This window comes from Protopterus annectens, chromosome 1.part1 (assembly GCF_019279795.1).
Source record: "Protopterus annectens isolate FY-2018-M chromosome 1.part1, PAN1.0, whole genome shotgun sequence".
Classification (NCBI taxonomy): Eukaryota; Metazoa; Chordata; order Ceratodontiformes; family Protopteridae; genus Protopterus; species Protopterus annectens.
Window position 1 is genome coordinate 1435830288 of NC_056726.1, and position 21475 is coordinate 1435851762.

The window sequence follows — 21475 nt, forward strand, 5'->3', positions numbered from 1 at the left end:
AAAGATGATCGGGTATTACCCGGGTCTACCTACCATGTCATGAAAGGTAAGTATTTGTGTGTACCTATATGCGTGATGAACAGCATGTGGAAGGTGAAAAATGCTAGGGTAGTCCTCACAACCATACAGGTACCAGAGATATGTAGTGTATGCAATGTGTTCCCTTGACCATGCCATGGGCCATCAACCAGAGAAGGGATGGATGGAGTGTGTGGAATATGGGTGTGGGGGGATGGGTAATGCAATAATTCACAAAGGGGAGACTATGTTGGATGCACAATAGGTGAACTGGAGGTGTATGAGGGAGCAGTGGGTGAATCAGAAAGAAACACAAAGAACAAACATACACATCGGCAATACAACCTGACAGGCCATACTGTAGAACACAATCCCACAAACATATGTATATTAAAATGTGCGATACACATGTACAGAAACATCACTGGCACATACCCACATAATGGACAGGACTGAACTGAACTGAGCCATCCAACTACAACACATCTGGATGCATAATTGAATACCCATCATCCCCTCTACAGCACCCCCCCCCCCATTCCTGAACGTCCATCAAATCCAGCCATTCTCGGGCTGCTAGCTTGGCACAGCACATAGTGACCACTACTCATATCTAGTAGGCAGTCTCACCCTAGGCAGTGTCAGAATTGCAAACTATGCATCCCTTGCATGTAAAACCCTATCACATTTTTGTAAATCCAAAAAGATCGAAGGTTATTGTCTTGCTCAATTTTTGGATATCCCTCATGGGATAAGTATCCTGTGTAAACATCAGACTTGGTATCACGACACGATGTCCAGTCCTGTAGACATCTGGAAACAAGTTGTAGGTGCAGTAGTGGTTCACGAGACTGCTCAGCCTCCAGCCGGTCATGCAGAACCTACTACCTGGGATTAAACACCTGGCTGTGATGCACGGCTCCCCACATGAATTATCGAGAATATATACTTTACACATTCGCATAGTGGCAGTTGGATATAGGGTGATTAAGGTGCTGAGGGCCAATCCCTGTTTGGATAGGTGTGTCCTGACCAAGAATGATACAATGGCAAATGTCCTGTGATTGTAGGAAATAACTATGTACCATATTTCATGTAATAGTTGCCTAAAACAGTTATTTATGTATGTAAAATACGTAAATCTTACAAGAAACAGAATAAGCAAATAAAATGCTACAAGAATAAGCTCTCATCTAGGAAAATAAGTGAAGTTCTAAACCCTGCACTGACCGTGGGTATGTGTTGGCCTGAAAAATCTGGTGTGCCCTGAATATATCCCATACTGGCCATATGAAAATGTGGTAACCCTACCAATGGTCAGAGCATTCGCACAATAACTGGCCAGCCTCTTAATCCCCCCTAAAACCAGTGACCTTCTTAGGAAAGGTGTTGAATGACATTGAATGAATAATGACAATACTTAAGAGTAATAGATGTTTTTAACTTAAGAAAATAAGTATTAATACATATGCTCTGAATCTGTCAACACATTTCAAGTTAATAGTGCTAATATTGTAAAAGTGTCCGTGATTTTCCCTGATTTGTCCTTGACCTGTCCCTGTTACTGTTGAAATTAGTCCCTGAGTGGTTGAGAGGTCCGTACACATATGTACACCAACCAACTGTCACATTTGTTGCCAGTACTGTTAAATACCTGTAGTGAAGTCATACATCCTAACTGCCATCCATGCAGAATGTACCACGGATGGTGTAGTGGTCAAACCGGTGACTAATGTGTGTCTGTTTCTGGGTCCAAGCCATGCAAGGACAGCTAATTTTATGTGATGGCCAGAATAATGTCCTTCAGATATAGGGAGGTAAAGGCAGCGGGGATGTGCGGCAGACATTCAACTGTATGGGAAATGTAAATAGGTATGTGGGTGTATATGTATGTGTATGTACAGACCGATATATATATATATATATATATATATATATATATATATATATATATATATATATATATATATATATATATATATATATATATATATATGTATATATATATATATATATATATATATATATATATATATATATATATATATATATATGAATGAATAAACATGGTCACAATAAAGCAGTCATAATGAATGTGAAGGGAAACACTGGTGGAACCTCCCCACCCCATATTATGTAGTGCGGACATAATAATCTGGTCAGAGGTGGCCAAACCCCTGCATCTGTAAACACAGGTAGAATGGTAACATTGGGTCTAACTCTGTCCACATGCTAATTCTGACTTTCAAATGGGTACAGGGCTGTTCCTGTCTCCAGTTGGACAAGCCTAAACCCAGATGACCACATGAACACCCTGGTAATCAAACACACATATGTGCCAGGACTATAAACTTTGGAGTTCTGAATATCCTTGGAGTGAGTAAACATGCAGCACAGGCCCAGAGCAGTAGGGAATAGGAAATGGTGCATGTGTAGTACTGCGGTTTTTCCAGCAGGAGAATGGATGCCTGCTGTGTAAGTGAAGCATTGAGGCGTGTGTTCGGGTAGCTATGAACCATGGGTATACATATAAATGAAGCAGAACACCAATAGTGTAGTAGTTAGAGCATCCGCCTAATGTAAAGGCATTCCCGGTTCAAGTCTGACTATAGCACATATCATTTTCTTGTTGAATGAATGCCACTGTGCTGTAAAGCCAACATTTAAACATGTAAAGGTGAACGTGTGTTTTGCATGGGGCCATTAACAGGATTCCTTCAATCAAAGTGGTACTGTCATAATGAATAAGGCACACATAAGCACAAAGAAGCGGCAGTAAACATATGTAACTAAAAGTAAGCATATGCGAGTGCGCCTGCGTGGGTGTAAGCAGATCCCAGAATAGCAAATGTATGTTTTCATGTACAGATGTAACACACGCACACACACACACACACACATATATATATATATATATATATATATATCTATATATATCTATATATATAGATATATATATATATCTATATATCTATATATATATATATATATATATATATATATATATATATATGTCTATATATATAAACATATATATATGTGTGTGTGTGTGTGTGTGTGTGTGTGTGTGTGTGTGTGTGTGTGTGTGTATAGATATATATCCACAGACATGAAATATATATCTATATATATATATCTATCTATATATATATATATATATATATATATGTATATGTATATATATATATATATATATATATATATATATATATATATATATATATATATATATATATATATATATATATATATATATATATATATATATATACATATATATATATATTTGAAGAATGAACACCGTAAGAATAAAGCATACACAAGGGTTCTGAAGGGAATCTAGAGCAACTAAGGTATTATATAGTGCTTGCAGCGTATGTCAGATAAAGCTGCCCAAGAGTGAGCAGAGCACCGCTATTCACACCAGAGGCAGGGTTCTACCAGTGGGCATAACATTGTTGAACTGCTACATCTACATTACACACAGACGGAATGTAGTTCATGCTGTGACCACCTACACTTGTAAACTGCAAATGGCCGGAATCCATAACACCAGGAAAGGCACATATGTGCAAATATAAATGGCGGGAGACCTTGTGAATACATGAGGTGGTACAAAATGTGTGCAGGGCCCCAAATGCTCTGGACAGGGCAATGTGTAAAGGTGTGTCATGGCTGCGATATCAGGTGGATAATGGCTGTTACGCATGGAACATCAACACGGGTGGGGTGGAGGAACTATGGCTATGCGATTATGGATCCAGGAGTGCCAGGGTTGGTTCCGCTGGTTCCAGTGGACCGCCCCGTGTAGGTCAGCTAGTACGTAATAGGTATATATGCATACACACATGCAGACAACAATATGTTGAAGTACATTCTCTGTAACACATGCACTCCATTTATTGACATAAATAATATGAATGTGCACAGACAAACAAATACAGTAGCTGGAATAATAGGCTGTGCAGACGAGGAACAGGTCAAATGACACTGTATCACATCCCAATTACCATTGGTAATCCATACATGAACATATTGCAACATCTGTCCGCTGTATAACATGCTAAATACCGATTACAAGATAACCATAGTGAAGTGTCAGTGTCATAATGACTAAGGCAATAGTATGCTGTTGAAGCAGATATAAAACCCAATACGCATGTGTAAGTGCGTATGGCCGGGAAAAGTATTGGTCAACTGACACACAGATGTACATATGTATATATATATATATATATATATATATATATATATATATATATATATATACAACATATATAGATATATACACATATATACACAAAAAAATACATATAATATATATATAAATATATATATATATATATATATATATATATATATATATATATATATATGTTACTGTAGATATACACATGTACATAACTAGGTTACATTACAGCAATTACGGGTAACATATGTTCAGACTGGGCATATGTTAGTGGGAGGTCCAATAAACAAACGTCTACCTCCCACACCTCCCCAGCTAGGCCGGTGAGACATACAGACACGCAATAAAGGTAAATACACCGTTGCTTTCCAGACCACCAGCAGGAAACTACCAGTGGGAGATATCTGCAAGGTCTGCACTTTAAACATGGATCACGGGGTCCCTTGCAGGACACCAAAAATTTGCCTTGTAGGTGAACCTATGATGATTGCGCGACCAGGATGTAGCTTTACACGGAACAGTAGGTTGTGCAAGTCTGCTAACACATGGGTTGACAAAACATATGACATGGGTCCCGTGATGGGGAGAGTGGATAGTGTGTAGGGGTGTGTTCATACCCCAGCTGCGCTCACAGTAATGATGAGTTATGAGTGCTGTAGAGGGGTGTCAGGTAGGGGAATCATGGGTATGCAATAATGGGCCTTAGTGTGCAGTTGTTGGTTAGCAGAGATGTATTAGGCCCGCCCCGTGGAAGTAATTAATATTACTATGTGGGCACAGCAGACACCCATACCTCCCAAACCGTAAGAGCACATCTACTGGATAGTCCGTAAACCACTGGGGGAACACATAGGGACTATATCAGTGCCCTGTACTCGATTATCATGGGCTTCCTTGATTACAAGTCAGAATCTAACACAGTCCTAACTAAACCCTTCCTGAATGACAGGTGGTGGAATACACCTAATGACAGCATATATATTTATATACATATATATTTATATATATATATATATATATATATATATATATATATATATATGCACACACAAAAAAAAAAAAAATATATATATATATATATATATATATATATATATATATATATATATATATTACTGTAGATATGCACATGCACTTACCTAGGTTAAGGTGCAGCAATTACAGGTAACATATGTTCAGACCGGGCATATGTTAGTGGGAGGTCCAATTAACTAACGTCTACCTCAAACACCCCCCCCCCCAGCTAGGCCGTTGAGAGATACAGACACGCAATAAAGGTAAATACACCGCAGCTTTCCAGACCACTGGCAGGAAACTACCAGTGGGAGAGATCTGAAAGGTCTACACTTTAAACATGGATTACGGGGTCCCTTGTGGGACACCAAATATTTCCCTTATAGGCAACCCAATAACGATTGATGCGACCAGGATGTAGTCGTACACGGAACAGTAGGTTGTGCAAGTCTGATAACACATGAGTTGACAATTTGTCCCGAGACGGGGAAAGTTTGCAGTGTGTCAGGGTGTGTTCATACCCCAGCTGTGCTCACAGTAAGGATGAGTGCTGTAGAGGGGTGTCAGGTAGGGGGAATCATGGATATGCAATAATGGGCCTAAGTGTGCAGGTGTTGGTTGGAAGAGATGTAGTAGGCCTACCCCGTGGAAGTAATTAATATTCCTATGTGGGTATAGCAGACGCCCATACCTCCCAAACCTGAAGAGCACATCTACTGAATAGTCCGTAAACCATTGGGGGAACACATAGGGACTATTTCAGTGAACTGTACCTGATTATCATGGACGTCCATGGTTACGAATCAGAATCAAACACAGTCCCAACTAAACCCTTCCAGAATTAGTGATATTAGGTGGACAGGTGGCGGAATACACGTAATGACTAATGACAACATGTATGAGTAATAAACAGCATGTACCTTGACAAATGTGAATGAATACATATGCCTTGGGACTGTCAATGTGTCAGGTTAATAGCACCAATCATCTAAATATGTCCCTGAGGGTGTTATGCAGTGTCCCTGATACAGTGTTCATTCTCCCCCATTCGTATGTGAGGTCTGCTAGTGACAGAAAGTGCATATTCTGCCGACTACCTTAGGTAGATGATAGCATAATACGTTGGGGTTACCACCTGTTTGCCTTTGTGAGGGACACTCCCCTTTGGGCAGTTGTGTCCTGCAAAATGAATGTTATTATGGCACATGGCCTGTGATTTCGGGCAAAGAATCCATATATTGTCTGTAGTGGTTGCATAAAACGATTATGTTATATCTGAAACACCTTGATGTTATAGGAAACAGTATTAGCAACTATAATGCTACAAGAATAACCTTTACTTATGCAAAGCAGTGAAGTAGTCTATTTTCTACTGGCTGTGGGTATGTGTTGCCTTGCCAAATCTGACATCTCTACATATAGGTCCTATAGGGCTGCCACCTTTCTGAATGGCCAAAGTGGGACCTGCTCCATAGAAATGTCAGACATATCAGGTCAGAACATACCTACAGCCATGCATAGTACAGAACTATACGTATTAGCACAAATCAAAGCTTAATCTAGCAGCAGTCAAGTTGCTTATGCTACTTCACATAACATATAGAAGTGTCATATATACAATAACTGTTACATGCAACTATTAGAGAAACGTAGAATATAATATTGTCCTGTAATCAGGACATTTGCTATGCCTAGATTATTTTTGCATGACACATATGCCTAAGGAGGGACTGTCCAACGCAAAGTGGGACAGGTGTTAATCCTAAAGTCTCACCAATGCCAATTTAAAAGGTGGAAAACCTACAATAGGTATGCGGTAGCATGACCCGGCAGACGGATGTGGTTCCCAAAACACATTTACATGTCTGCATTGCAGAGTACCAATTCCCATGTATCAGCCAGATGGGAGCAGATTTTATGAGGAACACGCATATAATATGATTAACTCACTGGACAGGCCGCCGATTCTGTCCATTCGAATTCCATGCCATTGCCAAATGGTCAGCCATACCCGATACTGTAGTCATGTAGTCTGATGTAATAGGCATCACAAGGGATCACGCCCACCCAGCGTGAGTGACAACTGCAAGCACCAATGTCGGCGCATGTGCAAGTGAGGGAGCGAGCGTGTGTATGCGTGTTTGGCTACCAGTATGCGAGTGTTGCACTGTTAAAGAAATGTGGAGTCTAAACAAGTGTAAGAAGCTGTAACCAGAGGTCAGCAGTGCTTAACACCGCGCAAACCCATGCACAACCACTCCCAACTGCTGCAATGTGCCTTACTCACTCCGTATCCAATGGCCTTGTTCTGGCCCCAAATAAAGAACCGTCCCTTGCAAGTGTTGGTAGCAGCACCCTGCGCACACAGCTAATGTGAATTAGCAGTACACCATAGCAAATATACAGACAATGGACAGTACCACACACATACCATACAGCACAGTCATCCAACAGTATAGCAATGTACAGGCAGACATGTCCGGACCACTGGTGTTTGCAGACCTCGCCGTCTTGCATTTACGTGTGTGTGCATGCCCGGTATGACCATTCCACATGTTGTTGACTGACATTGCTGTCATACCTTCATGTGTTTGAGCATGTCCAGTATGGTCAACTGAATTGCATGTGTTACATGTCCAGGTAGTCAGTACTCAGGTGCCAACCTCTGCGTTGTACACTGACAGGTGGCATGCTGTGTCTGCAGGGTATCTATCAGTCATGTGGCATTGACTGTTGCTACATTTCTGCACAGAGTGGGGGGACATCTGACTGTATCCACATTCCTACACAGCACTGTGGGGGCACACCTGACTGTTACATGTGTACATTGGAAGGGGGGCACAGAAGTCACTTCTACACTTTTGCTACTACTGTACTGGTATGTCAGGTACTCCATTTCAGTGTATAGACCTACCTATTGTGCTGGCTAGAGGCATACCAGTGTATACCAGATCTTAGCTTTAATTACCAACATATTAGTTTCAGATGTCTTAGCCTTCACAACCTACATCCAACTGCCTGGCCTGCTGTAGTCTGTCTGTGTGTGTCTGTGGGGGTGGGGGGGGTTCATCCATTGGGCATATTCAGAGGCCATTGTACAGCATTTGTCTGTGTTGGTCTACACCTGTCCAGCTGGTTGAGACTTGTGTGGGCTGTCTGGACACACATGATACTCAGCCCATTGCCCGCAGTGGGTTAGGACACGCTGTGTACTACTGGCTACTATTTTGACCCTGGTATGTGCTACAGATGTCATGGTGCCACTATGGACATCTACTGTCTGCTGTCTTAACAATCGGCCACCAAATTCCCTTGCATGCTCACATCCATACCATAGCTACAGGTAACAACAAATTCTAATACAACTGCCCATCGGTAGGTTGATTTACTTACCTTGAGGGTGTGCCAGACCTGAGGATGGTGCTGGAGGGCTGCCTATGTCGGATGCACACAGTACACTTCCTATACATGGCTGAGCACAGGTAGTGTCATGTTTGGCATCCCTTTTACTGTTTGTGCGAGTCAGAGAGGATGACATTCCCTGGGTACCTACTGTGTCAGTGCATATGCTATGCATTGCCTCTTTGCCAAGGCCAGGTCATACTGGGCATGCCTCCTTCCGCCTACTGAGTCTGGCTCAGGTAGTTCCTCCTCTGAGTTACTCTGTGCTTGTACAGGCCTTGGCATTGGTGGGGGGCTGTGTGGCCCTGCCTCATGCTGTTCCTGCTGTAGCTGTTTCCGCAGGATCATATTGTGTGGCATAGCACATACCATAACAATTTGGGTGTATGTAGCTGGTGAATACTGCAAGGCTCCACCGGATGTGTCCAGACATTGGAACTGTGACCTGAGCATCCCAAACACACACTCAATTATATGTCTTGCCTGTGCATGTGCCTCATTATGGTGTAGTTCAAGTGTGTGTGGATTTCTGATGGGTGTCATCAGCCATGGCTCCAGTGGGTACCCAACATCCCCCACTAGGTGACCGTAGGGGATGTCCATATTGGCAAAGGTGTGGTACAGCTGCATCAGATGCCATATATCAGAATCATCATAGCTTCCAGGGCAGCCAGCACACACATTCAGTATAATGCCCTGGGCATCGCATACGACCTGGCAGTTGATGAAGGGGATGCCCCTGCAGTTAATGTAGGCCCTACCCTGCTCACCGGTTGGTACTTTGATGCATACATGCATGCAGGCTATAGCACCCACTACCCCAGGGTAGTCTGCCATTTGGTGGAAGAGACGCATATTGTTGGTCAACACCTCACATGTGTTGAGGAAATGTACATGCTCACTGGCATGTGATGACATGGCATCCAGGAACTGGTGGAATACTCTGGATGCAGATGCCTGTGAGATCCCATGATATCCCCAGTTGTACTTTGGGAGGTACCTGTGGCTAGTATACCTAGGCCTATACATACCTTGGTATCCACTGGGATGGGTTTCCCTCGGCCTGTTCGATGTGTCAGGTGTGGCCAGCACAGCTCACCAATCTGCTGTAGGAGGTCTCTGTCCACCCTATAGTGCTCCACTATCTCCAGCTCATGTAGCCCCTGGTAGGTTACCCCTGGGTATGTACAGTCTTCTCTGTCTCCTCACTGAGGGTTGTTCGGCAGCATTCACATCCTCTCCACCCTCAACCTCCTGCACATGTTGGTCTATGTTGCCTGCTGCAGCCCTTCTCATTTCGTTGGATTGTTTTGTAAAATTTCCCCACATGTATACACCAGTGGTGTAGAGTGTGGAAAAAAAACATGGGTATGGTGCTTGCTCACTTTATCGTAGTGTTCTGCATCAGGCTAGGCCTGTAATATGCTGATTGTGATAGTTATCACCTGTTTGCCCAGCTTGTTCACCTTGACTACTCTCTTACTGCTGTTGTCCCACCCAATTGCACTAGGCAAGTAGAGATACACCCCTAGCTTAGGTGTGCTATGGCAGGAGCAATCCCAAGACACAAGGCTCCAACGTATGTACAGTATGCCTGACACCCCTCCATGCTTTCACCTATATTCGAGTCCTGCAACTGGCTATTTATACACATACACTCTTGGGATCTGCATCATACCCTAGGGATAAACGGGATTCACTATTTTCCACCTTGTTTGCATAGTATAATTATCTGTGTATGCCAGCCCCCAAGACACCTACCTTTTTTGCACTACCTAAAATACACAAAAATATTCGAAAACCACCCCTTCGTCCCATTATTAGTGGGTGTGGTTCTATGACTTATGCTTGTGCAAAATTTGCTGACCACAAATTAAAGAAATTTTTGGAAACAAAGTCACACATTTGTCATGACTCCTGGCATTTTTTGGAACAATTGAACCTTTTCATTTATAATGAATGTTTGAAATTTCTTACTATAAACATCAAAGACCTTTATACAGTGATTCCACAAAATTTGGGCTTGGAATGGGTGAGAGACTTTTTGGTAGAAAAAGGTGCTAATAACAATGAAGTAAATTTGGTTGAAACACTTTAGACATTGTTTTGTTTAGAGAGATTGTTTTATAAACAAAACTCAGGGGTAGCCATGGGCTCCCCATGTGGGGGGAGTTTTGCCAACTGCGTTTTAGCATTTTGTGAAAGGAATTTCTTATTTAAAGACAATTTTTTCAAAGAACATGTTAAATGGTATACACGCTACCTTGATGATATTTTTATTCTTTTTGATGGTGATGAAGTGATGGCAAGAGAATTCATTAAACATATTTCTTCCATTACTGAATTTCTGAACTTTACCTTTGAATTCAACAACCATAAGATACCTTTTTTGGATGTCTTAATAGTTAAAGACCTCTCTAATAGAAGATATCTCAGTAGCGTGTACAGGAAGCCTACTTATTCTAATTGCTTCCTACACTATGAAATTTCCCACCCTTTACATCAAAAGAAGACAGTTGTAAAAGGACAGCTTGTCCGAGTGGTAAGGATGTCCTCCCTTTACTCCTCCTTCTTGACAGAAGTCAACACCCTTAGGGAAATATTTCTAAAAAGATCTTACCCCATAGATTTAGTTGATAATGTAATACAAGAAGTGATTTCTAAAAGAAAGAATAGAGTCTTTAAACCCATTTTGGATAGATCTTTTGATGAAAGAAATCTATTTTTAGAGACATCTACAGATTTAACTTATGTGGTTAACGATATTCATCCCTCAAACGAATTTAACACCACTTTTATTACTCCTTTTTCATCTAATGCGGGTATTTTGAAAAATGTTTTAACTAAAAATTGGGACTTGATCCTAACTGACTTTACCACATGCTATAAATTAGGTGACAGACCCATTATTACTTTCAAAGGGGTTACAATTTGAAAGCACTTCTGGAAAGACCTTCCAAAAATTGGTCACTAGCCCAGGTATGTATAAATGTGGCAGATGTAATTTCTGCAAACATATCAAGACAGGTAAGAACTTAAATATTAATGGTCAACATTTTTTGTAGATATAATTGTAAAACCAAAGGGGTGGTCTATTTGGCCCTATGTGACGAATGCGACTGTTTCCATGTAGGTAAAACCAAAAGACATTTGAAACAGTGCATATATGACCACATTTACAACACAAATAGAAACAACCCTAACAATGCTTTGGCCAGACATACCACAGAAAACAGTCAACATCATTTTTTATTCACTGTTCTAGAAAAAGTGTCTCTTGATAGTGTGGGGAGGGGGCATGGTCTTTAATCCTGGAAGAAAAGGAATTACTTTGGCAATTGCGACTAAATTCTTTATGTTATCCTGGTCTTAATGACAACTGTAATGTCAAATGTTTACTGAATTTGAAATCTTTAGATAGATGATTCGTATAATATGTACTATTACTTTTTAATACATTAGGAAGTATCATCTCATTTATTATTTAATTCATTAACAAATCAGTTTTTTTATGTTTTTTACTTTTGTATAACAATGTAATTTTATTTACTTAAAACTAATAATTGGTATACACTTTAAGAAACAGGAAGTGATGTTTTTAAGTATTTACTATTTAAATGACATATTTTCCTTGTTAATTTATCTGAAGAAGTTTGGCAACATTGACAGACGAAAGTGCTAATAAATTATTGTTTAAAATAGAGTGGACAGCCGACCTTTGCATTGTTTTAGTTCTGGTCTTAGTTTATTTCATTTTCGTTGCATATATATATATATATATATATATATATATATATATATATATATATATATATATATATATATGTATATATATACACACATATACATATAGACACACATACATATACACACACATACATAGATATAGAATATATATCACAACAGCGGACCACGTGACAACAAAGCATTAGACAAGGATGAAAATGAAACCACATATGCCTCCTGCATTATGTACTGGTGTTACTATCAAGACAAGTGTGTTTCTGTGCGTCACATGGGTTCAGACTGTATTAAGGGTAAGATTAGAGTTGCTGACATTACTCACCAGACCTATTGGCGAATGTATGTGTATGTCTTGCCAACTCAATCTCTTGGGCAATGGTGACATTTATGGACACTATATAGGAAAACAACAAAGCATGCTTTTCAACACATCCTGGAGCTAGCCACTCACAGATACCAACACATAGGATATGACTGCCAAACACACATACTTGTCATGCTTTGGAATAGAACACCTACCTGTTTATTCTATCACACTACAGCATTATGCAATTACAGAACACACTACCAAGATTACTGAGATGCAACACTCCCAGAGGTGTACTTCTAGGTGGGTGACATCATCAGCAATGAAAAAGTCAGCAATAGGGATTACATGGAGTGTGAGCAGTCTAAAAGCATTATTCTGTCCCAAGGCAGGCGGAGGCACACACACACACACACACACACACACACACTTGGCATGGCTGGGATTAGAACACAGACCTACTTCCCTTATCACACTACAGCATTACGCAGTTACAGAATGCACTACCAAGGTTACTGGGACACAGCATTGCCAGAGGCCTACTTCTAGGTGGGTGACATCATCAGCAATGGAAAAGATGGCAATAGGGATTGTATGGAGTGTGAGCAGTCTAAAAGCATATTACTGTCTCCAGGCAGACGGACACACACACACACAGTTGGCATGGCTGGGATTAGAACACAGACCTGACTATCTTATCACACTACAGCATTACGCAGTTACAGAATGCGCTACTGAAATTACAGGGACACAACACTCCCAGAGGTGTACTTCTAGATGGGTGACATCATCAGCAATGGAAAAGTCAGCGATAGGGATTGTATGGAGTGTGAGCAGTCTAAAAACATTATTCTGTCCCCAGGCAGACGGAGACACACACACAGTTGGCATGGCTGGGATTAGAACACAGACCTAACTACATTATCACTCTACAGCATTACACAGTTACAGAACACGCTACTGACATTACTGGGACACAGCAGTCCCAGAGGCACACTTCTAGGTGGGTGACATCATCAGCAATGGAAAAGATGGTGATAGGGAATGTATGAAGTGTGAGCAGTCTAAAAGCATATTCCAGTCCCCAGGCAGACGGAGACAAACACACGCCAGTGGTGTGATCAGGACAACTGCTTATCTACTGACCACTATTACAATACTACATAGATATGAGCCACGCCACAGACACTACATCTTTCAAGACTGTCAATATGACCTTCTAGGAATGCAGACATTGACATGAATGCTGGCAGTTATGATGTACATACCTGTTAACCAGTGTGTTAAATGTAGGACTCCATCCTGAAGTGGGGTATGGCCATCTGTTGACTGGATGACCACTATCGCTTTACAGGGTTACAATGGCCATGCCCATGCACATAGAGGCATATAACCGACACAAAGTGTCACTGGGCATGCTCACACAGTAGCGCATGGCCGTTTGGAATGCACTATGTGTCCATCTACACAACGTCATACTGAGCATGCTCACACACTTGGTAGCAAAGGGCTGATGTTAAGTTGTCAATCTCGCCTTCATTCTTGCTGGATGGGTTCAGAGCCGATCCTCGGCTCCAACTTGGCACTTACTACGCTCGAGAGCTAATTTTACCAGCTCGAGGCAACCCTATATCCCATGATGCAAGGCGGAGACTACCCAGATCTCGTTTGCCACTTTGCTTACGAGGTGCCTCTTTTACCAGCTCTAGGTAAGTTTTCTTCATATTAAGACTTTTAGTCTCATCCCTTTTAAATTTAATAACCTTAGTTGTTTTGTGAACCTTAACGTTTATTTTAACCCTATTCCCGTTAGTGTTCCCTTTTTTTTGGGTTATTTATCCCCTTCCCTAGGTTAGGCCTTAGACCTTCCCCTTTCCTAATTTTTCCTGTCAGGGATTCTGTGTGTGTTTGAGTGTGTTGTATCCCTGTTTAGTTTTAGATTATTGGATTGGGTGTTATTTGTGTGTGTGTCTGTGTTTCCTTGTCACTTGTGTTTCCTCGACACAGCTATGTCGAAGGACACAAAGGTCTCAAGCTTCAAGAAGTGTGACTCGTGCTGTCAGAAGATGTCTCTGACAGACGGTCACACTTCTTGTGTTTACTGCCTGGGACCTCTGCACCTGCAGGACTCTTGTGCTATCTGTAATGCCTTCAGCCCAAGAGTCCTGCAGGAGCGCAGAAATAAATTAATATTGAGGGGCTTATTAAAGCCTGAGAGCTCCCCTACTAAGTCTGCTCCGGGGAAGCCCTCAAAACCAGTCAAACTTTCGGCTTCAAGTCCCAAGCCATCGGCTACTGGTTCTGCTTCTTCAGTGTTGAGATCAGCTCCGACCGGAGCCGATCCTTCCATTTTAGAAGTCACAGTATCGGCTCTATCTGGCGCCGATACTGCCAGATCTGGGCACTCAGTGTTGGCTCCGGCTGGAGCCGACATATCCTCGGCTCCACCTATCTATAAAAAGAGATCACGATCCCCCTCATTGGAATCGATATGTTTGGCTCCGAGATCACCCTTGCTCTCGGAGCGGAGCCATCGGAGCTGTTCTTCTTGGTCATCCAGGCTGTCTGATCACGACCTCAAGAGAGTGGTCAGTAGACTATTAAAGTCTCAGGCATTGGCCCAAATGCTCCATAGCCCATCTCAGCAGACGGTAGCTATCTCACATCCACCTAACATTCCTCCTTCGACTCTCTTACAGAGCTCGGAGCCAGAGCTCCTCGGAGCCGTGACTGTTGTAGCTTCAGAGCCGATACCACCCCCCCTTTTAGCTCCGTCATCTTCCGCTCCGATTTCCTCCTTGAGGCCTTCATTGGAGGGATCCGGGCGTCTGGTCTCTCTCGTCGGCTCCGAGGGGGTGAGTGGCATCGGACCCTTGTCCGACCCCGTTCTCCCTCTCAGAGCATCGGCGTTGGTGAGCTCAGCCCCGACATCTGCCTCGGAGCCTTCCCTCTCGGTGAGGCCTGGAGTTCCTATCTCTTCGGAGCAGGAACCTTCTGGTCTCTCTGACGGGGGAGCCTTCGAGGTGATGAGGAGTGTACTAGCCCCTGGGCGTAGTCAGTGGTCAGTTCCATCAGCTCCTCCCACTACAGTGCCTGCTGACGTCTCTTCCCACTCTCTTGCTCCCGGACCCAGAGATCCAACGCCTCAGGTTTCCCCATTGTGAATATATTCCTCTTCCGAGGCTTCTCCTGATCCGTCAGGTGAACCTCCGCATAAGAGGACATGTAAGAGGAAACATCTAGACTCCCCCGAGTCTATTACATCTGATACTGACTTGGATGATTCGGAGGGATCCCCAAGGTCCTCCTCTGAGGATGTCTCTTTCTCAGACATCCTTGAACTCCTTAAGCAGAGGGGGAACTGGCCCACCCTTAATCCTTCCGAGCTCGAGTCAGTATACCTGGAGGCGTTCGGATCTCGACGCTCCACCTCCTGGGTGTTTCCGCCTTTCGACCCTCTTATGGACGTGGTGGCTCAGAAGGCGTGGATGGCCCCGGATTCGGTGGAACCTATTCCTCGAAGGCCTTCTAAATTCATTACGGCCCCACCTGATAGGCAATATTTGACAAAAGTTGTCCCGGTTGATGCCATGGTGGTGGCTGCAGCCAACAAAAAGGAACTAGGTGATCCTTCAGTACCTGTCCATCCTCCTAATAAGGATTCTAGGACTATGGACAGGTATGGCAAGAGGATTTTTTCTTCAGCGACCTTTGCCATGTGATCGCTGAACTACTTGTGTCACTTCACCCACCTTCAAAGAGATGTTCTTAAAGAGTTGGGAGAAGTTTTACAGGATCCGTCAGCTGCTGGGTCTCAGGATAAGATTAGCTCACAGCTAGAAATCCTAAACTCCATTGTTAACTCCTCCATGCGGCACATTTCTTATGCAGCTGATGGAATGAGTAGGGCCGCAGGCACAGGAGTGGCTTTAAGGCGTCAATCCTGGATGTGGCTTTGTAATTTTGCAGACCCCTTCAAGGCGTCCTTCACAAACTCCCCTTTTGATGGTTCAACCTTGTTCAGACCTCAAGTGAAAGACACCTTGACTAGATGCGAACAAGATGGCAAGACTCTTTCTGCTGTAGGAGTCCGTTTCTCCACCCCTTCAAGACCTTACCCAAAAGGTCAGAAGGGAGGGAAAATGTGGTTCCACAAATCTCAAGGAGTCACACCTGATGCACGAGGTCAGTTTACCCCCAGAGGCAGAGGGGGTAACAACAACAGAGACTGCCCTAGTGGCAGGGGGGGTCCGCAGAATCAGGGTAGCAGAAAGCCTCTTTCTGACAAACCCTTCCAGCATCCCTGAGATGTTGCCCGATTGTCCACCTTCGGAGGCAGTCGGGGGAAGATTATCGAAAGAGATGTTCTTAAAGAGTTGGGAGAAGTTTTACAGGATCTGTCAGCTGCTGGGTCTCAGGATAAGATTAGCTCACAGCTAGGAATCCTAAACTCCATTGTTAACTCCTCCATGTGGCTCATTTCTTATGCAGCTGATGGAGTGAGTAGGGCCGCAGGCACAGGAGTGGCTTTAAGGCGTCAATCCTGGATGCAGCTTTGTAATTTTGCAGACCCCTTCAAGGCGTCCTTCACAAACTCCCCTTTTGATGGTTCAACCTTGTTCAGACCTCAAGTGAAAGACACCTTGACTAGATGCGAACAAGATGGCAAGACTCTTTCTGCTGTAGGAGTCCGTTTCTCCACCCCTTCAAGACCTTACCCAAAAGGTCAGAAGGGAGGGAAAATGTGGTTCCACAAATCTCAAGGAGTCACACCTGATGCACGAGGTCAGTTTACCCCCAGAGGCAGAAAGGGTAACAACAACAGAGACTGCCCTAGGGGCAGGGGGGGTCCGCAGAATCAGGGTAGCAAAAAGCCTCTTTCTGACAAACCCTTCCAGCATCCCTGAGATGTTGCCCGATTGTCCACCTTCGGAGGCAGTCGGAGGAAGATTATCGCTGCACCCAATAGCCTGGCTTTCCCTTTCTCAAGACAAATGGGTACAGTCGATTATATCTGAGGGTTACAAAATTCCCTTTATTCAAACCCCAATTCAGCAAAAGGGAACCCTTCCAGACGTTCCACCAGGTCTAAGGGAACTAGCAGTACCAGAGATATCAAAACTGCTAGCAAAAAGAGCCATCCAGCCAGTCCCAGCAGACCAAATAGGATCCGGAATCTACTCAAGGTTCTTTTTAGTACCAAAAAAGACAGGGGACTGGAGACCAATATTAGATAAAGAAAACAAGATTCCGGATGGTCACACTTCTGTCCATTCTACCCTTTCTTGGCAAGGACAATTGGATGTGCTCGGTAGATCTTCAGGATGCGTACTATCACATAAAAATTCACAGGCGCTCCAGAAGATTTCTCCGCTTTCGGCTGGGGACCAGTCACTTCCAATTCAGGGCCCTGCCCTTTGGACTCACTACAGCCCCCAGAGTGTTCACCAAATAAGACGTCAAGGATTCCAGGTGTTTCCATATCTAGATGACTGGATCCTCACTGCCACCACCAGGCATCAACTTCTCCAAGCCAGAAATTACACCATTCACATTTACAGAGGGCTAGGGATTTCTATAAATTTTGAAAAATCTGCCTTGTCACCTTGTCAATCTATTACTTTTATAGGCGCAAAATTGGACACCGTACAACTTCCAGCAAAGTTAACAGACCAAAGGATCTTGGACATTCAAAGTCACGTCCAGGTGATTCTTCTCAGCAACAAAATTCAGGCCAGATTTGCTCTGAAAGTAATGGGTCTTATGGCGGCCGCCATAACACTTCTTCCTTTTGCCCGCTTTTACATGCGTCTTCTACAATGGATGCTATTCTCCCAATGGTCCTTTCAACAACTTTCCATGCATCACAGGATCACAATAACTCCAACTTGCAAAAGGCATCTGACCTGGTGGATATCGTCCCCTCAAGTCCATCAGGGCAGACCCTTTGTTCCTCCTGCCCCGGTCGCCACGGTTACATCGGACGCCTCCCTGATTGGGTGGGGGGGCATTATCAGGGCAGGATGGTCCATGGCACTTGGCAATCTTTCGAATACCACCTGCACATAAATGTCCTAGAGATGAGAGCAGTGCTTTTAACGTTGCAAGCCCTCAACAACTCTCTTCCCCTGGGAACTATTGCAGTCCAAATGGACAATATGTCCGTAGTGTGGTATATCAACAAACAAGGCGGAACCAAGTCCTATCCACTGTGTCGAGAGGCTCTCAGACTTTGGTAGTGGGCAATCTCTTCTCAGCGGTTTCTGATAGCAACGCATATCCCCGGGAAATCCAACATCATAGCGGACAGGTTGAGCAGAGCTATTCTCATGCCTCACGAGTGGTCTCTCAAACAATCAGTGATGGAAGAGATTTTTCAAGAGTGGGGCCTTCCTTGCTGCAACCTTTTTGCTACACCTCAAAACAGCAAATGCTCAGACTTCTTCTCTCTCTTCCCCCTTCCAGGCCATCCCCCCAGAGATGCTCTAACCCAAGATTGGCCCCGGGGACTTTTTTATGCCTTTCCCCCCTTTCCTCTGATACCTCAAGTAATTCAGAAAGCAACCGCCTTGAGAGCCAAATTGATTCTCATTGCCCCTTATTGGCCTCGACAGATATGGTTTCCGTTCCTACATCGTTATCTCTTGGTACAGCCATGGCATCTGGACCCGGTTCCAGATCTTCTGACCCACCAGTCGGGGCAGCTGCACCAATCCATACCTTCTCTCAACCTCACTGCTTGGTTTCTCCACTTCCATCCTTAGCCAGGCTTCCTATGATTTCTAATCCCGTCCGGGATATCATAGTAGCTTCCCTTAAAACTTCCACCAGAAGGATTTACACTAGTAAATGGCAACGTTTCTCCTTCTGGACAAAAGCTATGAATATAGACCCCTATACTGCTCCGATTCATTCGGTCATGGACTTCCTAGCTGAGATTTTTCATTCAGGATCTTCTTCCTCCACAGTAAAAGTTCAGCTGGCAGCCATTTCGAATTTTCATATAGGCTTTTTGGACCACAACATTATGTCACATAAACTTTGCAAGGCATTCCTTAGAGGTATCTTTTTACTTAAAACTCCGATTAGAGACCCCCCACCACAGTGGAATCTAAATTTAATTTTAATATCCTTGATTCTTCCACCTTTCAAACCTGTGGCTGCCTGTTCATTGAAATTTCTTTCTTGGAAGACACTCTTTCTAGTCGCCATTACTTCTGCTAGGAGAGTATCTGAGCTTCATGCTCTCTGCATTCGTCTTCCCTACTTAATCTTCCACAAAGACAGGGTATCTCTAAGGACTAATTCGTCTTTCTTACCCAAAGTGGCATCACAGACGAACTTAAATCAATCCATTGATCTTCCAGTTTTCTTCCCAAATTATTCTGATAGAGCGGAACAAAAACTACATTGTCTTGATGATCACCGCCAACTCAGACATTATCTGGACAAAACTAAACTTTTTAGGAAATCTGATCAACTGTTTCTATCCTATGCAGAGAACAGGAAAGGCCTTCCAGTCTCCAAGGTGACTTTATCTAGATAGCTGTCTTCTGTGATTACTTACATTTATCATCTCAGAGGCAAAGAGTTGATTTCTAGGCCAAAAGCCCATTCTACCAGAGCTCTAGCTACATCTACAGCTTTTCAGGCTAGACTTCCAATAGACACTATTTGTGCAGCAGCCACATGGGCCTCTGATCATACCTTTGTTTCACATTGCAAATTAGACTTGGCCTCCAGAGACAGAGCGAATTTTGGTTCCACCGCTCTCAAGAGTCTGTTCCATTGAGCCACCCAGGATAGAGGTGCTAGGGACATGGTCCCATCCAGCAAGAATTAAGGCGAGATTGACAACTTAACATTAAGAAGTTATGTACCTACCATAATGTTCCATGTTAGTTGTCTTCTCTCGCCTTCTTTCTTGCGTCCCGCCCTCCATCCCCCTAGTCTGGTCAGACCGAGAAGATTATGCCTCTTCTCTTAAGAGGTTTTATCCCTTTTTCTAGCTAATCAGCTTCTAGTGTTACTAGATTAGGTTGATCCCTTTCAGAGGATTATGATGATTATGATTGTCATTTTTAGTATTGTTACTTTTTCTTCCTCCTCTCCAGTTGGAAGAATATATTGCATAATTTCCTTAGCTACCAAACAAGATCTGGGTAGTCTCCACCTTGCATCATGGGATATAGGGTTGCCTCGAGCTGGTAAATTAGCTCTCGAGCTTAGTAAGTGCCAAGTTGGAGCCGAGGATCGGCTCCGAACCCATCCAGCAAGAAAGAAGGCGAGAGAAGACAACTAACATGGAACGTTATGGTAGGTACATAACTTCTTATTTTGTATGCACTCTGATTCTAAACACGGAAGGGTACAGTGGTGTCGATAGTTATCATTGTTAGCATGAACTCTGCACTACATATATCTGACACCAGTCTTCTACACAACGTCTGCTGCTGTCTGTCACCTTAGATGTAACAATCTAAACCTGGCACACTAATACCACCCATGGTGATGTCCTGCCAGGAGTGGCTACTTCGTCCATATAGTGCCATTCATAAACGAATGTCCTGAGACCAGGTTAACACCCTGACACCTAGAGGACATCTGCATTGTATGTGTATGCTAAACAGTGCTAAATGTGTAGCGTTTGTAATCACAGCTGCCCAATGTAGATCCAACAATGGAGAATACTGAGATCTGTGCAGTGAGGAACACCTGGCTGAAGGCTCAGTTGTGCATAATAGCACTACCACCATATACCTCGGATACAGACATGTGGGCCATAACACTGTTACGGACTG